At 40.9% G+C, this 20,123-nt stretch overlaps 1 protein-coding gene across 5 annotated transcripts in view; it reads left to right on the forward strand.

Moving 5' to 3' along the window:
* ENOX1 (ecto-NOX disulfide-thiol exchanger 1) overlaps positions 1-20,123 on the forward strand; it is a 508,731-nt gene that overhangs the window by 89,381 nt on the left and 399,227 nt on the right. The gene's annotated exons all lie outside the window — the stretch shown is intronic.

Raw genomic sequence — 20,123 nt, forward strand, 5'->3', positions numbered from 1 at the left:
CAATGGGTACAGCGTTCCATGGGGACTGCTAACTGCAGGCTGATTTGGGAAGAGAGAGGTTGCCTGCGATGGCATCATATTTTACCCACTCTGCAGCATTTACGTGGTGCCATAGGAAGTTGTGATCTACTGGACATTGTGTGATTCACTTGGGCAGAAATGATCTGGGACTTATTCCTGGTGTACACGTCAAACTATGTCTGAGAGCATATTTGGACTGCATCAGAGATTTGTGTCCAAGAGCAGTGATGGCTTTCTCTGACTTGTCTGAGCATCTACATAATTACCTCAGTGACAATATGAAAGCTATTAATAAGTTCTGGAAGAACATTTTTGGGGAAATTTGAGGGTTCATGGTGTCACAGTTCAGGGCCACTGCACTTTCCTTCTCCCTCCCTGGTCCAGCGAGGGCACCCACTCTTGGGCAGAGAAATGAGCCTCTCCCTCCTGACCAGGGTATTTCCAGGCTTCACAATTCTCTGCCTACGCTGTGAATTCCCCAGCAAGTCAGACTGCCTAAGTAGGCCTGCTTTCCTTTCTTCTCAGATGCTATAAGTAGTGTCATTGCCCATGGTTTAAGGTTACCACTCAGCTTTTTCTAAGCAAGCACATTTATTCTTAAGGGACAAGCTTTACAGAGAAAATATGTTAAAACAATAAAAGAACCTACAGGCATGTTAATTTTACCAGAGATCATCCACCATCTCTCTCCACAAGGGCTTTGGTAGGTGTCAGTCCTTCCTTAAGGATTGGCGCCTGCCCTTTGGACAGAAAGTCCTTTCCATTTGCTGGATCAGAATGAAGGCCCAGAGTCAGTTTAAACTCTGGCTATTTATCCAAAAGTCCTTTCTGTGTCTGTTGGTCTTTGGAGAATCCAGTTTTGTGGTGTTTAGATGTTGCTTGTAATTATTAGAATTGGGAGCACTGGCTGTTGGGAGTCTGAAAGGACAGGAAACAGGAAGTAGGGGGGAGGAGTTGAGAGGCAGGGAGAAAGCTACAGAGGGTGCAGCAGCAGCTTGGTAAAGAGGTTTCCACTTTGAAAATAGAGTCCTGTTGAAGCTTGTTAGTACCTTGCCTGGTTGATACAACATTTTGGCGATGAGGATGGATCTTCTGCCTCTGAACCCACCTGCACCCTTTTTGCAAAGCCCAGGTGAGCCTCCAATTGCTTTTACTACCTGGATCTATATGTTTGAGACTTATCTGCCTGCAATCAGTGCTACAGAGATTTCTGAAGTAAGAAAGCATGCTCTGCTAATCCACTGCCTTGGAGCAGAACAGCAGCATATATTTTACACTTTTCCCCTTGCAGATGATATTTATGAGACTGCACTCACTGCATTAAAGAATTTTTTTGTGCCAAAAGTGAATGTAGTAGCAAATCGCTACAGATTTCGCCAGCGTGAGCAGAAACCAGGGGAAACTATATGCAGTATATTGCTTCCCTGAGGAGTCTGATTGTAATTTGTGACTTTGGGAATATGGCACATGAGATGATTAGAGACCAGTTCATTGAGAAAACAACCATGCTTCATGTAAGAGAATGCTTACTTCTAGAACCACAACTTACACTAGAAAAAAGCAATAACCATTGCTACTCAGATTGAGTCAGCTAGAGCTGAAGCCAAAATAATGAGCATGGATACAGGAGGCACAGACCAGGCTGTGACTCCTTTGCAGAAAAGTTCACTACCACTGCAGACTCACAATTGCAAAAGGAAAACTAATGAAAAACCACTGAATCAGCAAATTCAAAATACAGTAAAAGCATGTTTTCTCTGTGGATCCCCACAACACCGTGGAAGCTACACAGGATGTCCAGCAAAAGTAACTCAGTGCAATCATTGCAAAAAGATTGGACATTTTGCTAAAGTATGTCGCAGTAGCCAGTTCAATCAACAGGTGCATGCAGTTACAATACCAGATGTTACTGTGCTGAGTGTGGACAAAATCACTACTGCACATATTCCAGAACAGATAAAGTGCACTGTAAACATTTCTGCCATACCCTCAGGCAAACCACACTCTATTCAGCTAATGTTGGACACTGGCTCAGCAGTATCTATACTCCCTGATTCCATCTATCTGCATTACTTTAAAGATGTGCCTCTTACTGAACCCAAACTTCACTTGGTGTGCTATTTGAAAAACCATATTCCAGTACACATGGCTGCCTGCCAGTAATAGTTACTTTTGGTGATTGCTGTGTAACTGCAGAGTTCTGCATTGTCCACAACGGCACTCCTATCCTTGGCAGAGATTTATTGGCTGCTTTAAATCTCAGGGTAGTTAATGGACGAATTGATCTTCCTCAGCAAAGCACTCTTGTGGTACACACACCAGTTTCAGCTGGGACCCAACACCAAGTTGAGGAGAAACTCGGTTGTGCTTATGGGTTTCTGCATAAAGTTAAAATGCGGAATAATGTGGTGCCTGTACGACAGAAGTTACGGCGCTTACCATTTTCAATCAGGGAAGCTATTTCAGAGGAACTTAGAAAACTTGTTCAAAAGGACATTATTAAAGAGATCGGGGTTTCACCTATGGTAATGTCACAGAAGAAGGGTGGAGGCATTCGCCTTTGTGTGGACTTAAGGGAGCCAAATAAAGCTATTGTGATTGACAGCCATCTTCTTCCTCACATAGAAGAAGTATTTGCAGAACTCCACGGAGCAAAGATGTCTTCTATTCTCGATTTGCAGAATGCATACCACCAGGTTATGTTGCATGAAGATGATAGAGACCTCACAGCATTTATTACACATGAGAGACTATTTCATTTTAAACGTGTTCCATACGGTCTCGCATCTGCCCCAAGTGCCTTTCAAAAAATGATGTAATTGATTCTGAAGAATCAACATGGAGTTCAGTACTATCTGGATGATATTATCATGTTTGGAAATACTTCTGAGGAGCATGACAGTAACCTGCAGTCTGTACTAAACTGCATCAGCACAGCAGGCCTCCGGCTCAATAGGTCCAAATGCAAATTTAGACAAACTGAACTCTCCTTTCTGGGGCATACAATTTCACAGTCTGGACTAAAACCTGATCCAGATCATATCCTGGCAATTTCAAATGCTCCTCCTCCAACAGATTTTCAAACCTTACGTTCCTTCTTGGGTCTTACCTCCTGGTATGCAAAATTCATTCCCAATTAGGCTTCTGTCATTGAACCATTACGGGAATTACTACCGAGAAGTTCTACCTTAGCGTGGACAATGGATGCACAAGCTAGTTTGGAAACGGTGAAAGACTGGATTGTACATAGTCCAGTACTTGCACGATTCAGTCCTGCATTGCCCACAATTGTAACTACTGATGCTTCTGATTATGGATTTGGGGCTGTTCTCACACAACTGCATGAGGACAACACAGAGAGGACTGTTGCATTTGCTTCAAGGACACTAAGTAATGCTGAGAGAAAATATTCTACAGTTGAAAAAGAAGCACTTGCTTGTGTCTGGGCTACTGAAAAATGGAGAACTTACCTGTGGGGCCGCATGTTCAAGTTGTGCCAGACCGCAACCTTTTGACGATGTTGCTCGCAACGAAAGGACTGGGAAGAGCAGGATACCGTATTGCTCGATGGTCTGCAAGACTACTCTCTTTCAATTATGAACTGGAATATAAGCCTGAAAACCAAAATGTGGTCGCTGATTGCCTTTCTCGCCTGCCTTTGCCTTCACCAGATGGTCCACCGGAGATTGAGGATGTAGTGGCTGCGCTTATTACAAGCACTCTCACTGCAGTTACAATAGAACAATTTCAGGCTGCTTGTTCAGGGTGTCCAATTCAACAAAAACTACAAAATTTCTGCCAAAGAGATGGCCCAGTCACCTGAAAACCTTGACCCAGTTTTGCTGCCTTATTTTAGAGTTCAGGATGAACTTTCTTTGTTTGATGGCTGTGTGCTATGAGGTACACACCGGCTCCTTGTGCTAGAAGAATTACAGTCAAAACTCATACACCTGGCACACGATACTCATCAAGGAATTGTCCGAACCAAACAATGACTACGGGATCTGTATTGGTGGCCAGGGATGGACTCTCAAACTGAAGCACTGATAAAATCCTGTGTCACTTGCCAAATGCATGATAAGACAGCAGTGACATGTACCCCTCCGTTACAGCCTGTTCATCTTCCTGAATCTGCATGGGAAAAAGTGGTGATTGACATTGTAGGATCCTTTGATACTGCTCCAATTGACTGACGTTATGCCATTACTTTAATAGACTATTTCAGTAAATGGCCTGAGGTAGCATTTACATCGCAAATCTCTTCTGCTACAGTAATTAAGTTCCTCTCTTCAGTTTTTAGCAGGGAAGGTAACCCCAAATAACTGGTTTCAGATAATGGTAGTCAATTTACTTCCCTGGAGTTTGAAACTTTTCTAGCACAGAGGAACATTTTACACGGAATGTCATCCCTATATTACCCTCAAGCCAATGGGGAAATAGAATGGTTTAACAGAAGTTTGAAAGAGAGTTTGCAAACGGCTAAACTAGATGGGCGATTGTGGATACCCTTCACTACTGATTTCTTGCAAGCATACCGGGCTACATGACATGCCACAACGCAAAGATCACCTGCAGAGTTACTGCATGGGAAACAGATGAATACTAAACTGAACATTGCTGGATTGTTAAAGGCACGACCTGATGCCCCGAACGAGGATGATGTGAGAGAAACTGCTGAACAGAACCAAGCAAAGTCTAAGGCTTTCACAGATAAGCAGTGGGGTGCTAAGGAACCAGAGTTTGAGTGTGATTCCTTCGTTAGAATATGAAAACCTAGAATTTTATGCAAAGGGGACCATAAATTCACAGCTCCTCTTAAAATCATAGAGAAGAAGGGACCTTACACCTATCGACTTTCTGATGGGCAGGTATGGAATGCTTCTTATCTTGCACCTGCCTATGCACGAAGAGGAGATTATGCCAACACCCAGTCTGCATTGGATGACTTTACTGTAGGACCAACACAACAAGACATTGCACTGGAACCGGGGTTTGAGGGACGGCCTGTCAGACCCAGACGACCACCTGTCTGGACTAGAGACTATCTTATGTAGTATCTACAGTGTTTTCAGTGTAATATTTCTGCCAACTGTATAGTGTCTTGTTTCATATTTGTTCCTGTGGTTAGAACAAGAATGTTTATTTTAATTGGGAGAGTTTCTTAAGAGAGGAGGGAATGTGGTGTTTAGATGTTGCTTGTAATTATTAGAATTGGGAGCACTGGCTGTTGGGAGTCTGAAAGGACAGGAAACAGGAAGTAGGGGGAGGAGTTGAGAGGCAGGGAGAAAGCTACAGAGGGTGCAGCAGCAGCTTGGTAAAGAGGTTTCCACTTTGAAAATGAAGTCCTGTTGAAGCTTATTAGTACCTTGCCTGGTTGATACAAGAAATTTGAAACAGGATAGTTTGAAGCTTGCCAAGGAGGTGATACCTCTTTGGAGGTTTTACAACCTGAGTGAATTTGCCTAAGCCAAGCCACTCCACCCCACCCCCCACCCCCTCGTTCTTAGACCCTGGAGAGGCTGTGGTTACCACCCTCCCGCAGGGAATTACACACAATCCCTGGATTGTATTGCATTCTGGAGGTACACGTGCGGCTCTTCCCCTTACTCACACACATAAGAATCTGCAAACATACATCTCCTCCTGTAATCATGGCTGTCACACACCTTCAAGTAATCCATGCATGTCGCAGGCCCAACTCCTGCCTTCACTATTTAGTGTAAGTACACCTAATACACTGACTGCACCTGGAGTGTATATAAATAATTCCCATTGGTTACTGCCAGTTGCAGGAGGACAGAGGGAAGATGATGTGGGCAATTGATTCCTTTTTTTTTTTCCTTTTTGTCCTTTTAGTGTTAGACGGAATCCTCTGGGTGAGAGTGAATGCAGTGGGGTCAGGGGTAAAAGGAGGTAGAGAGCCTGTACATTTCAGCAACTGTGGGGTTGACAAAGGAAAGTCCTGCACTTAGGAAGGAAGAATCCCATGCACTGCTACAGGTTGGGGACTGACTGGCTAAGCAGCAGTTCTGCAGAAAAGGCCCTGGGGATTACAGTGGATAAGAAGCTGGATATGAGTCTGCAGTGTGCCCTCGTTGCCAAGAAGGCTAACAGCATATTGGGCTATATTACTAGGAGCATTGCCAGCAGATCGAGGGAAGTGATTATTCCCCTCTATTCGGCACTGGTGAGGCCACACGTGGAGTATTGCATCCAGTTTTGGTCCCCCGACTACAGAAGGGATGTGGACAAATTGGAGAGAGTCCAGCGGAGGGCAATGAAAATGATTAGGGCCTGGGGCACATGACTTACAAGGAGAGGCTGAGGGAACTGGGGTTATTTAGTCTGCAGAAGAGAAGAGTTAGGGGGAATTTGGTAGCAGCCTTCAACTCCCTGAAGGGGGGTTCCAAAGAGGATGGAGCTCGGCTGTTCTCAGTGGTGGCAGATGACAGAACAAGAAGCAATGATTTCAAGTTGCAGTGGGGGAGGTCTAGGTTGGATATTAGGAAGCACTATTTTATTAGGAGGGTGGTGAAGCACTGGAATGGGTTACCTAGGAAGGTGGTGGAATCTCTATCCTTAGAGGTTTTTAAGGCCCAGCTTGACAAAGCCTTAGCTGGGATGATTTAGCTGGGGTTGGTCCTGCTTTGAGCAGGGGATTGGACGAGATGACCTCCTGAGGTCTCTTCCAACCCTAATATTCTATGATTCTATGAAAGGTATGTGTGTGAATGGGGGTTAATGGGGCGTTGCTGAAAGAGGACAGAGTTAAGGTTGCATGGACAACTTTAACTGCACATTTGCTGGTTTTCAGAAGCTTGTTTTGCTCAACTCAGTGTTCTGCAAGGGTATGACATACCACGAAGCACCTTAAGTCTGCATTAGCATAGTTTTTTGCCATAGAATAGATATAGTGTACCCTTTTGGTTTGCAAAAAGAAGCACCATATTTAGTGTAAAAAGTTTATTTGGTTGCACATCAATGTGTTTTAATGCTTACCAACTAATGAGAATCAACCTTTCTTTAGGAAAAAAACAAAAAGTACAAATACAGATCATGAGTAAAATCGATGATTTAAATCAAGGTTTTCTGTTTGCTGATTTAAAGCATGATTAAAGTTGGTGATTTAAAACTGTTTGATTTTAATTAATACACCCTGATGAAGGGGGAACCTCAGAGAGAGAGAGGTCAAGTGTCTTGTCCAGGGTGATACAGCGAGACAATTTCAGAGCCAGCAAAAGACTCTCAGTCCTTTGCTGCCAGAATTCTAGCTGTAATGCAGCTGGTACAAGAGATCCTGAAATGCCAATTTTTCTGATTGTGTCTCCCTCATACTTCCAGCCTCTTTTCGCTTCTTTCCTATCCTTATTTCTCTCCTTTTGATCCGTTCCATCTTCATTTCATTTTGTGCTTTTGTTCTATAATTTGTTTTTCTTCCCTGTTTATTTTGCCTTTTCACATCTTTAGTGTTTTCCTTGCCTTTTTAATTCATTTTGGGTCTCGGGGGGGGGGGGGGTCAGCAGGAATAGTGTGTTATACATGGGAGGGGTTGCGGGTTACAGATGGAAATTCACTAGACCCAATTTCCTTTTTAATATCTGCTCTTCATGGAGCCTGCTCTAAAAGGAAACTTGCAGGCATTCTTGTAAGTTTCCCTTTGCATTCAGCTCTGTTGGGTGTCCCCTTTGACTTGGTGCCTTATGGACACCTGCTTTGCAGTTTATGTCTAAACCTAACTGGAATAAGAACAAACTTGAACCTTATCCTATTCCTAAATAGAACTTAAACCTTTATTATATGACCCAAATTCTCCTTCCTTAGAGGAATTTAAATTCTATACAGTGATCCTAGCGTTGTCTCTAATGTGAACCGTACTTAGGTATGTACAAGCAGAAACATGCTAATGGGGCTGCTACTTTGTCTGGACTATGTTTTGTTTTGCCTTGTGTGTCTGTGTCTGTGCTGGGGCTGTAGCAGAACTCCTGGAGCAGTATTAGTAGCTCTGACCTAGAAGTTCCACTTGTTAGTAGGGGAACAGGCAGCTGGGGTTCATCTGTGGGGGCAAAATGGCCTTTTCCTGTCTTCGTTTCACCCACCAATGCCCTTTCCCAAAATGAGGTGAGTTGCTCTCCTTTTCTTACTGTGCTGTGCGTTACTCAGTTACTGCAAATTATGCTTTGTTAAGTTTTACAGAGATACAATGTGCCAGAAGTAAAGCACTAGGCAGTGTATGACTTCTTTGGCTTAGTTAATTTTCCATTGCTCCTGGGAACTACTGACTGCATGCACACAGCTGTTTGGGCACCACCCAGTGACAAAACGATTCTTCACAAATAGCAAGCCTATAAAGCCATCAGTATTCAGGCTATAGTGTATGGGATGCCAAGCACTGATGAGGCAGCCAAATTCTCTGGATCCTGTCATTTTGCCCAAGATTCCAGGAAGGAATGATTACATATCTGCACACATTCTTTGACAATCTACCAGGCATAGAGTATTTGTAAACATAACCTCCAATGGAAAAATGGATTTGTATGATTTTGTTTTTTTTAAACTAACGGGTTGTGCAAAAGTGCATTCCCATTTGACTCTTTGTCTGAAGTACTTTAAAAGTGAATGGGATGCACTTTAGTGTTTATGGCACATACGTTTGTCAGGAACATGAAAGAAAAAGTAAAAGATATTGTGTCAAATTGACCTGAGTTTATGTCAGCATAGTCTTGGTGGAGTGCCCTGATGGCAAACTCTTTTGCAAGGAGAAAAGAAGTACTTGTGGCACCTTAGAGACTAACAAATTTATTTGAGCATAAGCTTTCGTGAGCTACAGCTCACTTCATCGGATGCATTCAGTGGAAAATACAGTGGGGAGATTTATATACACAGAGAGCATGAAACAATGGCTGTTACCATACAGACTGTAACGAGAGTGATCAGGTAAGATGAACTATTACCAGCAGGAGAGCGGGGGTGGGCAGGAGGGGAAACCTTTTGTAGTGATAATCAAGGTGGGCCATTTCCAGCAGTTGACAAGAACATCTGAGGAAATGTGTCTTTTGCAAGGGTTCAGGTTATGGTGGCAGGGAGTGGCTGCAACTTCTAGTTGATAGAGGAGGGTGGGTGTGATCAGCCAATTCAGTTCTAAATTGCCAGCTCAGACTTTTTGAAAAGGGGCATAGCCAGTTTAGTCAGGGAATGCCCCAATTCAGCAGTTTCCCTCAGAGGTTCCTATTGGCAGAGTTCTGGCAGAAATAAAAGCATCCCCACTTGTTGGAAATTGAATACAGGGTGATGATGCCTTCCCTTCTCATTGGCCATAGAAGACTTAGCTGGCATAAGACGGTGTACTTGGTCTGTTGTATTTTGAAATTAGCTAGAAAGAGACTGAAGTTTAATGCATGGAACACTTGTTTGTTTAAATCAAATATAGACCAGGAAATGCCTCGTTTGTTCATAGATGCACTCGTTACCAAGGAAAGTGTGTTGTCAACCTTAGTGGGCACTTGCAGTGTTAAATTGCTAAAAATTATTAAATGAAGAATCTGGTCATTTTTAGGGGGGAAATCTGTGTTTCATCTATGGAAGCTTGTGCAAAACATCAGAAGAGTTGAAAATTTGGCTCTTATACTGTACCTAAATCTGAAATATTAAACACAAAACTGGTGTTAAATTGTGACCAATTGACAGAAGCGAGGAAATTTAAGCTTAGGACTGACATTTGGTTGGCTCAGGGACTCAGATGAAGTGTAGGTTTAGGCAGCTTTTCAAAGAGCATATTAATGTCCTCAGTTGAGTGAGACTACTTGCTACTTCGTAATTTTTTGTAATCTGTCCTCAGTTTTCTGAGTGAAGTCTAACCTGTCGTCACAAGGCTGAATCCTGAGCCCTGCTCTGGCCATTTTGCACTCTCCAGTGGGGCATGCTGGTCAGAAATTGGCAGATCTTCCTGGGTAGCATATATAAAATCTGCGTAGCTGATTCCTACACCACTTCCAGCCCCTTCTTGGCCTCTGGAGTAAGGCAGTCCTGGGGGTGGGGAGAATGAGAGATGGCCAAAACGTAGTACTGTAGTTTATGCACTTGCTGATTGGGGCCATGTCCAACCAGATATTGTTTAGAACAAACTTGAGGCTGCTGTAGTCTACAACAGGGGCTGAAACAGACCCCAGCCAGCCCAAAAATAGGGAAGCTGAAAACAGCTTCTTTGTTCCCTCCCATCCAGATGTACCAAGCTCTTATCTTGAGTCCTGATCCAAACAACTCCCTTTCACTTCAGTGGGCTTTGAACAAGGCTCCTGGGGATTGAGGCAATACTGTATTTTAGTAATGCCAATGGGCAGTAGTAGTTTTGAAAGTTTGTTTAGATAAAGCATCAGTTTCTGCAGTTTTCCCATGATTTGTAATTTACCTTTTGTTTTCTAAAATAGGTAACAGTTCTTTATTTTCTATCAGAGAGTATATTTCTGCTGTGATGTACCCTATATTTAACAAAGTTGTGCAAAAATATTACCTGTTGACAATTTTATTTATCTTATGTTGTACTTTTTGGATTAGGTATTGCAAATATTTGTCTCTGTTAGCAATGCTAGAAAGTGTGTTTAGAGTGGATGATTACAAGCTGCAATACTTTGTTTAGTAATTCAAGTCTGAAAGCAATTCTTCCCTATGATTCACAGGAACAATTGTGGGAGAGTCACAGTGCGAAATATGCCATATTTTATCAAGTAACGTACTATACTATAAATTGAAGATGTCAGTACTGCATTACACAACTGTCAGACTTTAAATTAGAGCACTAAATAGGAACTTTGAAATTGTCTTGGTTAATATTTCTTACCATTTATAGTTCTAGTGAAACCAAACACAGATTTCATTTTGAACTAAAAAAGTAAAGGAAAATGAGCATAGTCCTTCTACTTCTGTAACTTGATTATTAAGGTGCGTGTATATTGTAAATGTACAGTACCATCGTGGTGCAAATGAATTTGGATCACCTAGTAAAATCCAGATAACTGGATTATTATGTAACTTCACCAATTATAAATGTTTCTCACTGACAATCTCTCATCCTGTAAACAGTTACTGTGTGTCATGTATACATGCATGCACGGTGGTGCATGTAATGCAATATATTTACACACTTAATATAGATAATGAAAGGCTTCTTACATGACGATTCAAGGAACTGATTCAAAGTAGTCGCTTAACAGGTGTGATTGTCTGCTAATTCTATTGCACCTTTGTACTCTGCGTTTTTGGGGATTTTTGGGGCTGTCTCTTAAAATAGAGTGTAAGTATACATACTCATACTCTACATACTTTCTATATAGATATTGATCTTACACTCTTTATATATTCTGGCCCCAATGTATCACAGTGATATATGTTGATATTTTATTCATTATGTTATGATTGGATCCATATTATTCTAGCCACTGTGGTTAACATAGGACATGAGTAACACATTGTTTTGTGTGAAGACATGTTACTAACCATAGGGCACCATAAATTGGTCACTGGCAGTAAAAGTCACTTTGATGATGACGAACCATGGCTAATGTCAACTTTTTGAAAAGGTTACTCTTTCTGCCCTTGAAAACTGCCTCTTGCAGAAGCTAAGTTGAAAATGTAAATATGATGTGATTTGTTTATTGTAATGTGATTTAATTAGGCCACTACCTGGAGGCAAAGAAAAATTAGACAATTAAGAACATTTCAGAATGGAACCACTTTCTTGAGAAATTCTCTATCTGTAGAGTTTTGAGAAATGGAATATTTTTATTCTTGGAAATAGAGAGGGATGAAAAGTGGGCTTACAAGGTAATGCTGGTTATAGCTTCAATTTTGGAAAGATTACTTATCTCCATAATTACTGTTATATTAAGAGAAAGTTTTCATTTTTTATTTTGAAGGGTTTTATGTTTACAAACCATCTAAAGTGTTCTAAAGTTTGAAAATCACTGGTCTCTTATTACGAGTCTGGTAAAGAATAAGTTCAAGCTTAATATTGCAGATATGTTCTGACCTACCTGGGGAAGAGCAAAGGGTGATTAAATTAACAAAATAAGGTTCTTTCCTGTTTTCTAAATATGTTACTCAGCTTAAAATTAATGCAATTATTTACTAGTCACACACACGCTAATGAATCTGATAGTCTAAATTGGCCCATTGTGAAGAACTTCACTGTCATCTCCATTATTACCCTGGCATTTTCCCGAAAAGGAAATGATTACTGTAGTGCTTATACATGTAAAGCAAAATGCTTTTGGATGTTTTTAATACATTCAATTTCAGGTTACCATTAATTTAATTACATTTAATTAGTAAGACTATAAAAGAGCCACTGTATTTTTGCCAGCCTGTTTTCTAAACTTAAATCCCTAAGAGACCTGGAAGAAACTGATTGTGTTAAACAACAGCTGAATAGGTTTGGGGGCAAAAAAGAGACTATTGTACTGAAGCTGAGGGCTGAGTTTCCAAATGAGGGTCTATTATTTTATGTAAGAATGAACTCTTAGGAAAACATATTGACAAAAATGTATCTTAAAAGAGTTTGGCTATTAATATGATTATTCTTTTTAGGTTTGGAGTCAATATTAACTACGTGCAGCCAGTAGCCTCTGCCAATAATGGAAATAAAATATTTATATTAGTAAATTAATTTAAACTGTAGAATATTGAAATGTTTTTAATATGTCAAGTGACACTGGTTTGTAAAAACTCAGATTATTTTATAATTATAATGATCAACAATTGTAGGTATCTTTACTTTCAAAAAGAATGGACTGGGATGTTAAATAGTAGCTAGCTTTAGCCCACACAGGTTTTTTTTTAAAGCTTTGTAGAGTCCTGGGTAAGAATCCCCCTTGACTTGCAAGACAGACACAGCTGTAGCATGAGCAGGGATAGATGGAGCACCAGTCTAGCTGAAGAGATTTCTGGCCTAAGGCTATTTCAGGCAGGAAAATGGATACTCTGTTAAAAAAAAAAAAAAACAACCCTACTGGGCAATGTTAAACTATTTGCAGACAGCTGCATGTTCAGCCTTTTTGGACAGTATGGTTAAGTGGTTAATTAAGTGGACAAGTCAAACCTCAGCAGGCCCTCAGGGAGAAGGCAACCAGTAGCTCAGCTTCCCATGAAAATTTTGGCAGCTGTGGGTCTGATGCCATAGCAATCTCATCTTACAGAGTGGCTATGTGCATGATCTTCGGATATGACTTCTAAAACCAATTTCATTGGATTTCCCCCAGTTGCTGCCACCCACAGGCAAACATTTAAAAGAAATGCAGTTTTTGAAACCAAAATTCCACTGCAGCATACTCTTTGTATTTTTCCCCATTGTACATAATTAATAACATACTTGTGAATAAGTGAAGATTGTTCTTATAATTGCCCTGACTCTCTTACCCAATTCATTCAGTGACACAAACTGTAGATTATGACCTAACAATTGTTTCCTTGATGACAAATTGCAGTACTACAAGCAGCATGTTAAGGCATCAGTGGATGAATCAGGTAAGAGCAGGAGGTTGATGAAAAAAGGAGAAACTGTCTACTTTCACAAAGGAATCAGTATTGAAGGGAAAACATTTGTAGGCTTAAAAAGAAAAGGAGTACTTGTGGCACCTTAGAGACTAACCAATTTATTTGAGCATAAGCTTTCGTGAGCTACAGCTCACTTCATCGGATGCATACCGTGGAAACTGCAGTTTGCATCCGATGAAGTGAGCTGTAGCTCACGAAAGCTCATGCTCAAATAAATTGGTTAGTCTCTAAGGTGCCACAAGTACTCCTTTTCTTTTTGCGAATACAGACTAACACAGCTGTTACTCTGAAATTTGTAGGCTTGTGGCCCAGAGCCTTAATGAAACATGATAATGCACCTAGAGTTTTATGTGCTTCCAAGGTGCCCCCAGTATCCCCATGTTATCTAAGTACAGAAGTATCTGCGTGTATCTTGGAACTGGGGGCACTTTGCAAGAAACTAAACAAATAAATAGTCCGGACTAGTTCTTCATCTTCAGTGGAGCTACACCAAATTTCACCAGCTGAGGATCTGGCCCAATGAATTTAACTGCAAGAAACTGAGGGTGGCAGTGTATTTCCTGACCCACATTCCACCAAATAATGCAGCAGTAGGCTTGTAAACTCTTTGGCACAGGGACACTGTATTTCTTTGTATTTGTACAGTAGCTAGTACAGTGGGGCCTCTGGGTTCTGCAATATTTAATATATAATAAAGCTTTTTTAGTTTATTCTGTAGCATACAGCACTGTAGAATGCAGTTATTTTAATTAAGGTTTATCGTGTCAATATTTGCATCTTGAAAGGTCCTTGCACAATTAGTACCATAAAATGGATCTGGTTCTGACCTCACCCTAGCATCAATCTGGAATAACTCAATTAAAATTAGTGGAGATGAGCCAGTTTTATAGTACAAGAGAGATCAGAATCAAGCCCAGTCATTTCAGTGGGGATTTTCAGATCAAAAGTCATCTTTTCAAAAAGCCCCAAATTACACTGTTACACGATATACTGTATCACAACAGCTTTAAGGGAATATGTAGTTATTTGGGGTAAATGTTTCAGGATTCCAAAAAAACCTAAAACCCTTCAGCACTTACAGCAATAAGAGTTAATTTCATTCTCATCATGAGTGCTTGCACTGGGAATATTGTGCATTGCCTTAGCTCAGACGTTATTTCCAATAAATATGGAAATAATGGCTCACAGTGCTGCAACCTGTTAGGAGATCTCGTGGGAAATCTCATAAGATTACGTGATGGGTTTGAAATTAATCCATGTCCCCACTGTATTTACACAATATACCATTGTTTCTCTGCCTGCTCACAGGGAAAGGTAAACACTACAGTCCTAAATTGGTAGGGAACCTGCAGCAATAAATTCTCCCAGTAGGAACAAAATGTCTTTGTTTTAAAGCAAGCAATAGATAAAATAGATTATGTACCTTTTTTATGCTATGGACATTAGGCATACCACTGTTTGTCCTTTTAAATTACAGTTTGTAACTCTCTTATTTGCATCACTTCCTGTAGACATTAATTTGCATTATACTCATCAAAATCTGAAGGAAATAAAGAAGGATTAAAAGTGAATGGAGAGCTTCTTCCTTTTATTAGTGGATGTTGCCCAGCTGGGTATTTACCATCTGTCATTCTTAGCCTGCTTCTCTTCAGGTTTGCAGGGCTGTGACTCTTTTAGCCAAACCAATCTCCCTATTGACTTTACCAAGATGCAGTAAATATTTTGGTAAAGCCAGAGATATTTTGTCAGACCTGTTGCCAGTGAATGACCCTGTGACACTGGCAGACCAGGTGCCAGCTTTTGCCAAGGCTGTAGGCCTTAGCTGAGCACTGATAGATTCATTGCTAGAAACCAGTCTGTTTCACATAAGAACATAAGAATGGCCATGCTGGGTCATACCAAAGGTCCATCTAGCCCAGGATCCTGTCTTCCAACAGTGGCCAATGCCACATGGCCCAGAGAGAATGAACAGGACAGGTAATCATCAAGTGATCCATCCCCTGTTGCTCATTCCCAGGTTCTGGCAAACAGAGGCTAGGGACACAATCCCGGCCCATCCTGGCTAATAGCCATTGATGGATCTATCCTCCATGAATTTGTCTAGTTCTTTTTTGAACCCTGTTATAGTCTTGGCTTTCACAACATCCTCTGGCAAAGAGTTCCACAGGTTGACTCTGAGTTGTGTGAAGAAATACTTCTTTTTTTTGTTTTAAACCTGCTGCCTATTACTTTCATTTGGTGACCCCTAGTTCTTGTGTTATAAGGAGTAAATAACACTTCCTTATTTACTTTCTCCACACCAGTCATGATTTTATAGACCTCTATCATATCTCCCATTAGTCATCTCTTTTCCAAGCTGAAAAGTCCCAGTTTTATTAATCTGTCGTCACACAGAAGCCGTTCCATACCCCTAATCATTTTTGTTGCCCTTTTCTGAATCTTTTCCAATTCCAATATATCTTTTTTGAGATGGGGTGACCACATCTGCACGCAGTAGTCAAGATGTGGGCGTACCATGGATTTATATAGAGGCAAAATGATATTTTCTGTCTTATTATCTGTCCCTTTCTTAATGATTCCCAACATTCTGTTTGATTTTTTGACTGCCACTGCACATTGGATGTTTTCAGATAACTATGCACAATGACTCCAAGATCTCTCTCTTGAGTAGTAACAGCTAATTTAGACCCCGTCATTTTATATGTATAGTTGGGATTATGTTTTTTTCCAATGTACATTACTTTGCAATGAATCAACATTGAATTTCATCTGCCATTTTGTTGCCCAGACACGCAGTTTTGTGAGATCCTTTGGAAGCTCTTTGCAGTGTGCCTTGGACTTAACTATCTTGAGTAGTTTTGTATCATCTGCAAATTTTGCTACCTCACCTCACCTGTGTTAGTATGGTTAAAATGGGTATTGGACTTATAACAATGCGTTTAGACTTCATGACTGTGAATTATAATTTCTTTATCAAACGCTATAAGATAATATTTAATTGTTGCATTATGACAGTAAAAAGTATTTGCTCTGAAACTGAGAACCCAGTCAGAAGGGATTGTCTCCTAACCATCAAAAAAGGCCTATCAAAACTAAATGGGCCATTGTGGGACATCTCAATATAAAGACTTTTTAATTGTCCTTTCACACCTATGAAGAGGCCACATGCAAAAGGGCTCGTCCCATCAACTTGAATTCTGGAAGAAGGAAACAAAGATAGTTGTCAAGAAAATTTTTTATCTCTCTTCTGCTGTTTGGACTCTCATGGGGTTGGAGCTACAGAACAGAAGTGGAGATCCCCATGGATTAACCTAGGTTAGCCCTAAGGACATTCAGAGCTGACATATTACTACAACGCTGTTACCTTTTAAAACCATAAACTGTAACTCACTTGTTTATGTATGCTTTCCTGCTTTAACCTTGTAATAGCTCTTTCATTTCTTTTTCCTAGTTAATAAACCTTTAGTTAGTTTATTACAGAACTGATTACAAGTATTGTCTTTGGTGAGAGATCTAAGGTACAAATTGACCTGGGGTAAATGACTGGTCTCTTGGGACTGGGAGCAACCTGAATATTTTGTGACCTTTGGTGTATAGCAACCATCTAGCACTAAATTGAGCTTGCCTAGGTGGCAAGACACACTGAAGTGCCCAAGGGGACTGTCTGTAAATCCACAGTAAGACTATTATAGTGCTTCAGGAGTTCACATTTGTTACTGGGTTGGTAAAATCTAGTGATAGAATAGACAACCAGTTTGGGGTCTCTGCCCTGCTACTCAACAGTCTCCCCTGAGCAAAGGTGCTGGAACTAGTGGTACTGAGGGTGCTGCCGCACCCCTGGCTTGAAATGGTTTCCATTATATACAGGTGTCAAGGTTCCTTCCCCACTCTGAACTCTAGGGTACAGATGTGGGGACCTGCATGAAAGATCCCCTAAGCTTATTCTTACCAACTTAGGTTAAAAACTTCCCCAAGGTACAAACTTTGCCTTGTCCTTGAACCCTATGCTGCCACCACCAAGCGTGTTAAACAAAGAACAGGGAAAGAGCCCACTTGGAGATGTCTTCCCCCCAAAATATCCCCCCCAAGCCCTACACCCCCTTTCCTGGGGAAGGCTTGATAAAAATCCTCACCAATTTGCATTGGTGAACACAGACCCAACCCCTTGGATCTTAAGAACAATGAAAAGCAATCAGGTTCTTAAAAGAAGAATTTTAATTAAAGAAAAAGTAAAAGAATCACCTCTGTAAAATCAGGATGGTAAATACCTTACAGGGTAATCAGATTCAAAACATGGAGAATCCCTCTAGGCAAAACCTTAAGTTACAAAAAGATACAAAAATAGGAATATACATTCCATTCAGCACAGCTATTTTACCAGCCATTAAACAAAAGGAAATCTAATGCATTTCTAGCTAGATTGCTTACTAACTTTTTACAGGAGTTCTGAAGAGCATTCCTGATCTGTTCCTGCAGAAGCATCACACAGACAGACAAAGCCTTTGTTTCCGTCCCCCACCCCCCACTCCAGCTTTGAAAGTATCTTGTCTCCTCATTGGTCATTTTGGTCAGGTGCCAGCAAGGTTATCTTAGCTTCTTAACCCTTTACAGGTGAAAAGGTTTTGCCTCTGACCAGGAGGGATTTTATAGTTCTGTATACAGAAAGGTGGTTACCCTTCCCTTTCTATTTATGACAACAGGATTTACGGTTTGGTTCAATGACTCCCAGCATCCCCACTATACAAATTGTTCCAGCACCCCTGCCCCTGAGGTTGACACTCATAGTCTTGAGCCACACCAGACAGTGTGAGCGACCCAACAAGCATATGACAGTCTCCAGCCCCTGGGTTAGTATCTAACAGTGAAACTTGAGTATTGGCTGATCTTTATCCAATAAGCTAAAGGTAAATATTCATGAAGCTGTTAAGAATTTTAAAGGCAAAATAAGGGTGATCAGCAGCTAAGAGGCATATTCCAGAGCTTGAACTCCAGCATCTTCCTCTGCTTATTGTGTAATTGTAACTTATGCAATGACAAAATAAATGTTAGCATAGACAATGCCACGTCAACCAGAGATAAATTGCTAGATAGCCTGAACAAGACACTTTTTAAACCAAATGGACTTTCCTTGTGGCTTGTACTATCGTTGAAACTGAAGGGAAAGTCACTTTGTTCATTTTATGCAATGTGCCCTTCCCTGGGGGCTGTCCTAGCACCCTCACTGCTTCCTCTATGGCTGGCTTCCTTCCTTTGACCTGAGCTATCCTGGAGCTTTCTCTCTTCCCATTGCAAATTTCTTTCCTTTTCCAGTGGCACCATGTTCTATTCCGGAGCCTTTCCAGCTCCTTCTGTAAATTCCTTCTCTTCCCTGAAAAATAATTCCCTACCCCTTCATCAGCTCTCCTGGATCCTCTCTATTGGTTTTTCTCCTTTCTCTGATGACTTCTCAGCCTCTGGAAGTTCTTTTTCTTTGTTCCTTTTCACGTTCCCTCCCCTCTTAATTAAACCCCATATTACCTTTGAATGGCCATCAGGTGCAGGAGAATAGACAAAAATGAACTGATCAGGCAAATCCATTTCTTAACTGACTAGAAAACATTATAAGTCAAGATAGTTCAAGATGAATTTAGATACAGGCACAAACTGCCATAGACTGCAGTTTGAGAGACAAGGTGGATGAGGTCATATATTTTATTGGACCAGCTTCTGTTGGTGAGAAAGACAAGCTTTTGCAGCTACACAGAGCTCTTCTTCAGACCTACTGAAGACCGGAAGAAGAGCTCTTTATAAGCTCCAAAGCTTTTCTCTCTCACCAGCAGAAGTTGGTCCAATAAAAGATATGACCTCACCCACCTTGTCTCTCTAATGTTTTGGGGCCAGCACAGCTACAACACTGCACACAACAGCAGCTCTAATTGAAAAAGTAAAAATGGGACGTAGCAGAACTGACACTTGTGTATATCAAGGAGTCAGATCTGCTGAGATTATTGTCAAATTATGATTCATACATGGCTCCCTTTAATTATTCATGCTGAAGAAGAAGCTGGGTGGAAAAAAACATATTCCACTAACTTTGCCCATATTAAGACTTTATAGATTGCCATCTGCTTTGACTTATTCACCTTTTTGTAAACCGTCAGTGTGTATTTTACAACTTTCAGAGTAGCAGCCGTGTTAGTCTGTATTCGCAAAAAGAAAAGGAGGACTTGTGGCACCTTAGAGACTAACAAATTTATTTGAGCATGAGCTTTCGTGAGCTACAGCTCACTTCATCAGATGCATATTTTCCACTGAACGCATCCGATGAAGTGAGCTGTAGCTCACGAAAGCTTATGCTCAAATAAATTTGTTAGTCTCTAAGGTGCCACAAGTACTCCTTTTATTTTACAACTGTCTCTCTTTATATTTGTACTGCCTGTCTGAACCATATGAGTAGCTTCCCTGTGTTTGTTGTTCTTGGCAGCCATATACCTGGGAAATCTTGATTTTTACAGTTCACTTGTATCTTAATTTTTTTTCCCTTGGTGGTGGGAGAGGGGATTTTATTGCTTTTTCTT

This window comes from Caretta caretta, chromosome 1 (genome assembly GCF_965140235.1).
Source record: "Caretta caretta isolate rCarCar2 chromosome 1, rCarCar1.hap1, whole genome shotgun sequence".
Taxonomy (NCBI): Eukaryota; Metazoa; Chordata; order Testudines; family Cheloniidae; genus Caretta; species Caretta caretta.